The sequence below is a fragment of the Nannospalax galili genome, unplaced genomic scaffold (genome assembly GCF_000622305.1).
Source record: "Nannospalax galili isolate Female #2095 unplaced genomic scaffold, S.galili_v1.0 scaffold2241, whole genome shotgun sequence".
NCBI classification, from domain to species: domain Eukaryota; kingdom Metazoa; phylum Chordata; class Mammalia; order Rodentia; family Spalacidae; genus Nannospalax; species Nannospalax galili.
This window is the reverse complement of record NW_008344288.1, coordinates 101710-112143: the sequence shown is the minus strand read 5'-3', so window position 1 is coordinate 112143 and position 10434 is coordinate 101710. Positions and strand designations below refer to the sequence as shown.

General features: G+C 52.3%; 1 protein-coding gene across 2 annotated transcripts in view; it reads right to left on the bottom strand.

The window, feature by feature from the left end:
* Positions 1–8777, bottom strand: part of Foxn1 (forkhead box N1) — a 27766-nt gene extending 18989 nt beyond the window's left edge. The window contains exon 1 of one of the 2 annotated variants that reach the window (XM_008840589.1): positions 8594–8777. The gene's annotated coding sequence lies outside the window, so the exon portion shown is untranslated. The remainder of the gene's footprint in view (positions 1–8593) is intronic. The other variant, XM_008840587.1, reaches the window with a different exon arrangement.
* Positions 8778–10434: the final 1657 nt, after the last annotated feature.

Below are 10434 nucleotides of genomic sequence, written 5' to 3'. Positions count from 1 at the left end.
AGAGAGAGAGAGAGAGAGAGAGAGAGAGAGAGAGAGAGAGAGAGATGGCCCTCTGACCTGAGTAGGGAAAATGGAAGTGAGGGAGGGCCTCAAGAATACAGACAGCTGGAGGGACAACAAATTGATGGTAGCCATTGCTGCACCGCTGCCCTGCATCCTTGCTCTGTGCCCTTCTCTTAAACAGCCAGACCTGCACTGCCTCTAACCGTCAATGTCTCTACTCCCAGACCCTGGCTCCTCAGCACTGAGGCAGAAGGAGCCACTTAGAAGTGGGGGCTGAGGACACTCAAGTTTACTGGGTTTGTGGCTTGGGCAAGTTACCTCCCTCTTTTGCACTTCAGTTCCCCTATAAATAAAATGAGTCCCAGGGACCATTTGCACCTTAAGATGCTGATATTGGTCCTGTGGGTGTGTGTATAGTCTGTGGAGTGGTTTGTTATATCTGTAACCCCTGCTCTGCCTTCAGGGGCCTCCCCTAGGGATCCTCAAGAGGACCAGGAATGCTGGTTACACCCCAGGAGGGAGGTACTGTATTGTCATCTCCTTTTATAGATCAGGAAACAGAGGCTCAGAGAGGTTAACCTGACTCGCCCAAGTTCCCTAGCTAGTAAATTGTATTCCTCAGGATTCAGACCTAGGCTTCAAAGTCAAGCTCCTTAACCATTATACCACACAGCCCCGCCTCAGCAAAGTGATTTCCCTGGGAGGATCTGTCTTCGGAGCCCCCTCTGGTCTCTGAGTCACAGGGGCCAGGCAGGGTGCCTGCCCCACAGGCCAATGGCCCATACGGGAGAGGGGGAGGGGGGGATCCTCCATACCCCCTCCCACCTGGCTGGCCCTCCTGCCCGCCCTTTATGAGCCAGGAGGAGCCTGCTCGGTTCCGCCTTAATGGTTTCTGTTGCTGGCTGCGGCAGCATGTTTTACGAGGGGTGGGGCTGTGCCCAGTGCTCGCCCGCAGCCCCACCCGCGGCTCCACCTGCCTGGCTGCTGGGAGGGGTCCCCTGAAGCAGGTCCCTAATTACCTCATGGAGGGGGGCAAGAGTGGCAGGGCAGGGCCTGGGGACTGTGCCTGAGGCTTGCACGTCTCCAGATTCTGGGAGTCTAGGGTAGTTTCTAGTTCCTTCCTCCATGGAAGCTGGGATTCTGAAGGCAACACTCAGCGACTGTGGCTCTGGATGCTGCCTGGGTGAGTGATGGATGAAGAGCAACCAGCAGCATGAGGGCTGGCTTAGCCGGTAGACACATCTGCCTCCAATCCTGAGAGCCAGGGCTTGATCATCAGGACCCACATAGTGGGCCAGAGAACCAACTACTGCAAGTTGTTTTCCCACCCCCACATGCATGCTATAGGATGTGTGTCTGGTCCCTCACAACACACAAAAAATTAAGAAATGAAATGTAGTAAGAAAAGCAACCATATCTCCTTTACATTTTGGGAACCACTGACACCTGCAGCTGGAGTCATTCCCATTCCCCAAGTTGGGTCTCTCCTCAAGCTATCTCAGTTGTCCCCCAGCCTCTGGAAGTAGCCTGGCTGGAAAGCAGCTCTCAATATGTCCGTCTTTAGTAAGCATTTGAGCCATCTTCTCTGCTCCCAGAAGTTTTTCTAGATAGTTAACCTTAATTTTTATAATCTTGGTCCTCTTGCCCTGTCCTTCCTGCCATGCACCAAGGACCCCTCCCCACTAGCCAAGGACAATAGGTTCGTCCTTCCTTCAGGGAAGGCCCCAACTTTGCTGTAGATTTCTGATGCCAACAGCTTCCTATTCCCCTGGCTCCCTAGGCTATCTTTAGCTTCTGCCACCCAGCCCTGTCCCTCCAAAAATTAAATCTAAGCACTCACAGTGGTCTTTGGGCCATGGCCACCATCCTGGCTTTGGAGAGTCATCCAGCCTGCAGCTCCTGGGGAGCCTCCATCCAGGTATAAATACTCCCACATGCTAAGACCGGCCCCCTGCCCCAGGGCTGGGGCAGGGCTGCCTCCCCAGGCCAGGCAGGCAGGTCATATGCCCCATAAATGCCACAGGACCACAGACCTTTCCCAGTAGCCCTAACCTCTCTGGATAGGTAGAGGGATGGATGGATGGACAGATGGATGATGGATAGATAGATGAATGGATGATGGACAGATGAATGGATGGATGAATGGACAGATGGATAGATGGATGATGGATGGACAGAAAGTTGAGTGATAGACGACCAGATGGATATTCAATGGGATGAATGGATGGATATCTTTGACCTACCTGTAGATGCTTATTTTGTGAATGATAAGGAAGAGCTTTTAAAGAAATAGGAAAGGCCATTCCTCGAAGCAGCCTTCTACCCTTTCTAGACATGCATTCTGGATCCTCTTCTCTCCCCAGCTATAGTCATTTAGTCTGAGAGATCAGCCCTGCTGGGCTTTCCTTCCTTAGATACCTCTTTCTAGAGACTTCTTACCTTCCACTGAACCACCTAGCCCAAAGGGTCTTTTGCTCTTCCTCTTGGGGCTATTCCTGGCCTACCTTTTTTTTCCTCCCTCTTCCCTCCTGCCTCCCCTTGAGCTCATGCTCTGAGGCTAGGAGCTGACACCCTCCAAGGTTAGCAAGATAGGGCATTCTCATTTCCAAAAACATGACCCCCACCCCCACCCTTGGATGGCCAGTTTAAGGAAGAGCCTACAGCTCCACCTTTCCAGGGGATTTTTGAAGCCATGAGTGGTGGGGACAGGCCTGACAAAGGATTTAGAGGTAGAACTATTAACCTAGCTGGGCTGGTGACACATACCTATAAACAAGTTCAAGGTCAGCCTGGGTCTCATTGTGAGACCCTATCTCAAAAACAAAACCAAACAATACAAACTAAAAAGAAATATTAGAATCTGACTGGAGAGTTGGGGTAGGATAACATCTTAGCTTTCCTTTCTGGTGCATCTTGCAGAAAACAGGGATTTAAGTCCTTAGATTTCCAGAATGGAAATTTCCCTCAGAGCCTCACTCTGTTCAGCTGTGAAAGGGACAAAGAACAGGAAAACAAGTTGAGGAGGGACTGAAGGACCAGGAAGCTTTTTCAAGATACTGAAGCCTCATCTTTATCCTTCAGCTACATCAGCTGAAGAGAGTGGGGGACAGGTTGAAGGGTGGAACCATGTTGCTGGCTTCTGAGCACACATTAGTTCTAAGTCTCAGAGGCCTAGAAGCCCCGCCCCATAATGACATCATTCAGAACTGAGCTCGCCCCTCACCCCCATTCAGGGCCAATTAGCTATGTCAGTAACTGGCAGCTACTGATTTGATCTGTGAGACCAATGGGGATAATGGGATCTTGTGTCACCTCCTCTCCCAAACCTGGTGTCATCTCCAGAAAGCATCACTGATCCCTGACCCTTCCAGCTTCCTTCCAAGCCTATCCTTTATGGATACTAGACTTGTGGGACTCCCAGGGAGCAATGGCATTGAATGATACTTTTGCACTTACTGGGGTCTTCCTTATGGGAGTGCTAGTATGTGAGCCCCTCTTTTGCTCACTTTAGTAGGGGCCTCAAATGGCCCAGGATTCACTAACCTTCAGCCATGGGCCTCTACTCTGTACATATCATTACAGCACTGATGATTACTGTCAGTCTATTATTAGGGGCATTAATTCTGCCACCACTGCTAATAACACAGATTCGGTATAAGACGAATGCATGCAGGTGCACTTCCTGCCCCCATGTCTAGCACAGGGAAGGCAGGCAGCCATCGGCTCCCAAGCATGAACCACAGAGGGAGAAAGCACATTGGGAGATCCTTCCATCCAGGCCCCTCTCTGTGTGACAGAGAGGGAAACTGAGGTCCCATCACGGAAAACGGTTGCTTTTTTTTTTTTTTTTTTGTGATGCTGGGGATTGAACGCAAGGCTTTCTCATTGCTAAGCAAGTGTTTTACCAATGAGCTACTGCCACAGCTCTTAAAAAAAAAATTGAGAGAGGGTCTTATTCACTAATTGCCTAAGTTGACCTTGAACTCACTCTGTAGCCCAGGCAGGCCTTGAACATGTCATCCTCCTGCCTCAGCCTCCTGAGTATGTATTGCCTCTTCCTCTGGGTGGCTGGGCTGTATGAAGTTGACTCTGATACCCTTCCAGGCCCTTGGAGAAGTGACAGGTCCAGAGGGTGTCTTTCTGAGCTAATATGGCACTTTAGCCCCAGTCTCTACCTTTCTCCATTGACCTACTCCCCTACATCCTCCTGGCATTCCCAATCCCAACAATTTACTCTCCCAACCCCTCCCATCCCAGGCACCTTGCACATGCTCATGGGAAGCATGGGTCCTCTCTCTAAGTCACCTGCTCTGTAGATGCCCAGTGTAGACTCCAGGACTCCTTCCATAGAGGGCCACTGTTGTGGTCCCTCAGGCTGTGTGCTGGGGAGGGGCGAATCTGATAATTGGGTCTTCACATTATAGTGGTATGTAGTGTGTGTGTGTGTGTGTGTGTGTGTGTGTGTATTCTTGTTCACCTCCTATGCCTCTGAGCTTGATGGGCTGGTGCAGTCTAGGACATGGCTGAGGAATTTACAAGTGTGGGTGGGACTTCCATCTGTCTGCGGGCAATCCGGTTCCAGGGACACGCCTCATTCTGGGTGTCTGTGTGTGCATGTGCAGCTGTGAATGTGTCTTGATACCTGAGCTGGCTGCAGTTTGTCAGAAGAAATGGTTTCAGGCTGGGGGAGTGCTGAAGGGCCTTGGAGGGCTTGTGAAGCTAGGGCTAGAAGCTGACTGACCACAAATCCTCCTGCAGGCATAGGGTGGCGGGTCAGTGCTGTGCCTCCCAGAGGATTCCCGGTAACATCCTGGAGGGGGAGTGTCTTGAGGGGTGCCTATCCTTGGAGCTTCCAGAGTATCCCTGAGAGCTCAGGTTCCCTTTCCCTGTGACTCACAGCAGGCTCTAGTTCCCCTGGAGATCACTATTCAGCTAATTCTTTCTCTGGTCCCATTAATCTGAGCTGACTAAGCGAGAGCCACAGGCGGGGTAGAGACTGGGGGATACTCATGACAGTGGCAGTCATTCTCAAACAACTCAGTTGGCCTTGCTTTAGCTTCTGTCCATCTTCCTGCCCTGGCCTGGCCATGCCTGGTTAGACTAGTCATGCCTCCAGCCCGCCCCCCCCACCCCTTCCGTGCACATAGCGGCAGTATCTGGACACCAGACTTAATTCATCTTCTATCTGAACTCATTCAGATAGTTTCACTTTAACTAACTAACTAATTAATCAATCAATCAATTAATTAATTAATTAATTAATTTTGAGACAGGAGCTCACTATGTAATACTGGCTGGCTCAGAACTCACTATATAGACAAGGCAGGCCTTGAACACACACAGATCCACCTGCCTCTGCCTCCTAAGTGCTGGGATTAAAGGCTTACACCAACATGCCTGGCCTTTTATTTTGATTTTTGGTACTGGGCTGGAACCCAGGGCCTCAGGCTTTCTCACTGAGCTACACGCCTCAGCTGAACTTTTTATTGTCGGCCAGCATCCAGTCCTTTAAGACCCAAATAAGGTCAGGAAGCTGAGGGCCTCTTTGGGGACGAACCCATCTAATCCATTTGTCCCAGGAGTGGGGCTCTGGGCTTCTCAGTATTCAGAGAATAAAGTTAGGGGCACTGACAGAGATGCTGGATTCCCAAGGAATCTGTGCATAGGGTTGTCCATCCTAAGGGGGTATCAACGGGAATATGGGACTAAGAAGGAGGGTGTACGGAGGCTGAAAATGTGAGGCAGGAGGAAGAGGAACATGGGGTTGTAGAGACTGCAGTAAAGTTGGGCATGGGGAGATGTGGAAAGTGAGTGGAACTGGGATGCAAGTGGAGATAATGCAGAGTCAGGTGTAATGACTGCACCTGTAATCTCAGCACTCAGGAGACTGAGGCAGCAGACTCTTGAGCTCAAGTTAAGCCAGGGTACATATGGAGAGCTGGTAAAAGGGAATGGCTTTAAGGTTGGAGTAGGAAAGGAGGTAGGGGCAAGGGTGGGGTGGAAGGGATGGGGGTCAAACATGCTGGGGGACAATTTGATGAATGTACCTGGAATAAATTCTCTTGGAGGTCGCCAAGTCTTTCCCCTGCACTGAGCATGTTATGAGCCCCACCCTACTCTTCCTTCCCAGATCAATGGTGGCTTGCCCACCCAAGAAACCACCTCTTGGGGTTACATGAGCAGTCTTCCTGACATCATCATCTCGCTCTGTGAGAGCCCATCAGGCTGCAGCAGTGATAGTGGAAGGCCTCCATCCCTCTGGTATGGCCAGAAGTGGCCCATAAGGCAGGCAGAGTGGCACATGCCTGTAATTCCAGGACTTGGGAACAGCAGGATCACTGTGAGTTCAAGGCTAGCCTGGCTATATAGGGAGATCCTGTTTCAAAACAAACAAACAAACAGATAAGAAGTGAATCCAATCTCATTAGAATATGATGCTGGAAAGAACGACAGAGGGCGGCAGGTGCGGACACTAGAGTTCCCAGGACATTTCTACGTGACTGAGGAACAGGCTCTGGCTATGTGTATGGACCCAGGGCAGGGTGTGGGGTTCTGCTGGTCCATGAAGACCAGGCTCAACTCAAGCTAGACAATGGGAAGTTAGACAGCAGGGAGGACTACCTGGTTGGGGAAGATGGAGAGTACAAGTGTAATGATGCCCTGTGGCTTTCTTAGAGGGCAGAAGGGGCTTTCCATAGGGACAAAAAGAAGCCTTTCCCTGGGGCAAAGAATGACAGGTAAAAGACAGCATGTGCCATGAGGGGCTTTTCCCTTGTCTTTAACTGTCCCAGTGTCTCTCTCATAAGGAGTAGTAAAAGCTACTAGTTGAAAGAAGTGTGGAGTCAGCTTGTAGATAAAGATGGAGAGAGGGACGGGCCTTCAGGCCCCCTAATCTTTCTCTTCTCTGGTTTTTCCATGATATACTTAATAGTGCAGAGGATTTTGGGGCTTCCTGAGCCCCTGGGAACTAAAGTCCTTTGAGAACTCTCCGGCATTCCCGGGAGAACAGGTTCCTGGCCCTGAGTGAGGCGCCGGGCCTGGGGGTGCAGCGTGCCTCAGCAGGCCCTGCAGCCTGGAGCTGAGCTCGGCAGAGGCTGTCCGGGCGGGGCCGGGCAGGGAACTGGGAGGATAAGGGCTCCTCCCCCTGGCATCTTCACCCCTGAGGATCTTCAACCTAGGGCAGCCCTAGGCCCCTCTGCCCTCAGCCTTTCCTGAGGGAAACTCTGTCCTGCCTGGCCCACCATAGGGCCTTTATAGAGCCATAAGAGAGAAAGACTAGGAGAGAGGTGCTGCCCTGCCTCTTTAGCAGGGGCTGACTTCTGTCTGCACCCTGCCTTGTTCTGTGGGTCAGGATGGTAAAAGGGACAGGACTGGAGTGCTCTACCACTGTATCCACCCCCAGTCTCATCAGTCCAGAGAAACTGGGGTTCATTGGTGGGGGGAAGTAAAGGTAGAACTGGACCCTGCCCAGTAGAGATGTCAGAAAGATTCTGAGGGAACTGACCAAATCTCCTCCTGAAGGGATTAGAAAACTGTGAGGATGAAGCTGTGTCTGGTATGGGAAGTGTCCAGCACAGAGGTAGGGGACAGATGGGATGAGATGATTTCTCTGGTACTTTGCTGCTGACCAGCTGTGCCCTGCTACTAAATACACCCAAATGTGTGCCCCACACCTGTAGGTGCAGAGCAAACACGCCCACTTATTGCTGTAGACGTAATTCAACATGCTTCTTTGGACATAGAGGGAGGGATAGGGGCTCCACAATAAACACCAGGACCCCACTGCTGAGGTAGGGATCAGAGAAGAGGCTCAGGAGCTAGAGGGACTTCCGGCTGCTCAACCCTCCCCTAGGGCCTTTACTCCCTATACCCCCAAGGATAGGCTCTGGAGTCTAGGAACTCTGCATGTCTCAGGTCTGCTCACAACTTATCTCTGATGCAAGAATCTCAAGGAAGAGAGGTGTTTCCAGGGAGATTCTGCCTCCAGTACCGCATCGACTCTAGGTCCACAGCACCTGTTGTCTCTGTCTGCTTCTCCACCAGGTGCACCATCTCTTCTGCAAGCCAGGTCTCCCCACAGGCCCAAGGGTTTACAGATCCCAGCCCTGGCAGCCCAGAGAGCTTGAGGGTTCCCTGATCCACCAGATCCCCAGAGCCGGGTGCTTCACTTCCCACTGCAACAGCCATTCCATCTCAGTTGGGGTTCTGCCTGTCTTTGGGCTCTAGCTCTCTAGTTGGGAGTCATCACTGCTTCCCAGGCTAGGGTGGTTAAGCGCACCTTGCCACCACACACATTCACCATCTAGAAGCCAACCATGCATGCCAGGATGGAGTCTACGCTACAGCAAGAAGGATCTAACTTGGACAACCTGGACTAGGAAGGAGAGAGAGGGGTGGGGATGAAAGGATCCCCTCAGCCTCCAGGCACTCACCCTGATCCTGAGCCTTCCTTGGGCTGCACTGAGAAGCTGAGGAGCACCCCAGTGCTCCCAGTGCTCCGCAGAGCCCATTAAAAAGCCAAGCCCCCTCCTCAAGCCCTGGCCCAGCCCTGCTGGCCTCCATGGTTGACTTGGGCCGGGTCTCCTCTTACCTGCTCAGTGAAGCAGGTCGGCTTGGGGGCCTGGGTCTGGGGGGACAGGAGCTCCGTCCTTCTGTCAGTCTGTCAGCCTGGCTGTCCTGGGTCTGCGCTGACATCAGGTGAGGGGAGGCAGCTGCTGGGTGAGCCAATAATTATGATATCAGCTTCCCCTTGCCCCCAGGGGCTGCTGCCAAAAACGGGGAGAAGAGAAAGGTGACTAAGAAGCTAGTTTGCTCCTCAGCTCTTGTTTGACAGGTACTGGCTCCTGTGCCCGCCCAGGCCACGCCCGGCCCCTCAGCCCTCCCCTCCTGCACCAACCAGCGCGGGCCCCCTGTCCCTGCCAGTGGGCACAGCCTGTGGCTTGCGGGGGAGGGGGTGGCTCTGCAGCCCCCACCTGTACCCCAGAACAGAGATGTCAGCCCCCATGGGTGGGGCCCAGGCCTGTTGGGACACGCACCTGTGTGTTAGGAGAGCCCAGCCACCACATGTGTGTTCATGGAGCCGGTGATGGGGTTCTGGGGAACAGCACGTGGTGGCAGTGTGGTGTTCTCTGAGGCATGGTATGGACAGGCAATGATAGGGACCCCTCAAGGGCCCAGTGCTAGCACAGGTTTACTGGGAGCTGTCCACGGGGTCTGTCCACCTGCCCATCTTGTCACCTCTGACTCCTAATGTGGGATGTGCACCCCCAAGTCCACAAGTGATTTTCTTCATGTCTGTGGGCATGCCTCTCTTTCCCTGGGTCCTCCCAGGGACAGTCCATTTGTCCTTGGGTTGGCATGTATCTGCATCTATGTATCCCCTGATGTCTGTGGCTCTGTGTCCCTGTACTCAGGCCTGTTGTCTGTCTCTCTTGTGTTGTCTTTAGGCTTATAGCCACCTGTCTTCGCTCTGGGTCAAGAATCCTGCTCTGGTGTGTATCTGTGGTCTCTGGTGTGTATCTGTGTATCTGGTGTGAGTCAGTAGAGACGGGGGCACTCCAGGTCTGTATCATCACCCCACAATCACTGTTCATGGTCTACAGGATAAAAACATTTGAGTGACTGCTGATCCCCAGCATCTGAGTTTGCAGTGAAAGTGTAATGCCCGGCAGGTCTAGGAGTTGACCGCCATGGGTCCCACCTGCATTAGGCCTGGGGCCTGACCCTGCTCCTCCACAGCCTTCCTTGTCCCACTGCTTTCTCTTTTCCCCAGCCTCTCTTTCCCTCTTTGCCCTCCTTCCCCTTGCCCAACCTCTCTGCCCACTTATATCTCTTTCTGGAGCTAAGGGCTGGATTAAAAATGGTAAAGCTTCTGCCTAGTGGAGCCTAGGATGTAGGCTCTGGCCTGAGAGTATAGGAGGCCAACTCTGCCTACTTCAATGACACAGTGTCTTTGTGGCTGTGGGATGGTGGCAATAATGTGGCACAAGCATGGGGTGGAATTAAGCATTTGGAGACATCTTGGGATGAGGAGATGGCTCAGTGGGTGAACTGCTTGTTTCTGGGGCAGGAGGACCTGAGTTTGGATCCCCAGCACCCATGTCAAAACTAGGCATGGCAGGACACATTTGTAACTCAAGCACTGGTGGGGAAAGGAGGATGGAGACAGGCAGATCCCTGGCCAGTCAGTCTAGCCAAAATGGTGAGCTATAGGTTCAATGAGAGACCCTGTCTCAAAACATAAGGTGAAGAGCAATCCAATCAAGGAAGACATCCTGCATTAGCCTCTAGCTTCCACATCACAGGAGAGTGCAAGGGTGAGCACACACACACGCACACACACACACACACACACACACTCTACAACAATCAACAAACATCAGTGGTAGAGTGGTGGCCTCCCTAGCACATGAGGCCCCTGACCATCTTAAT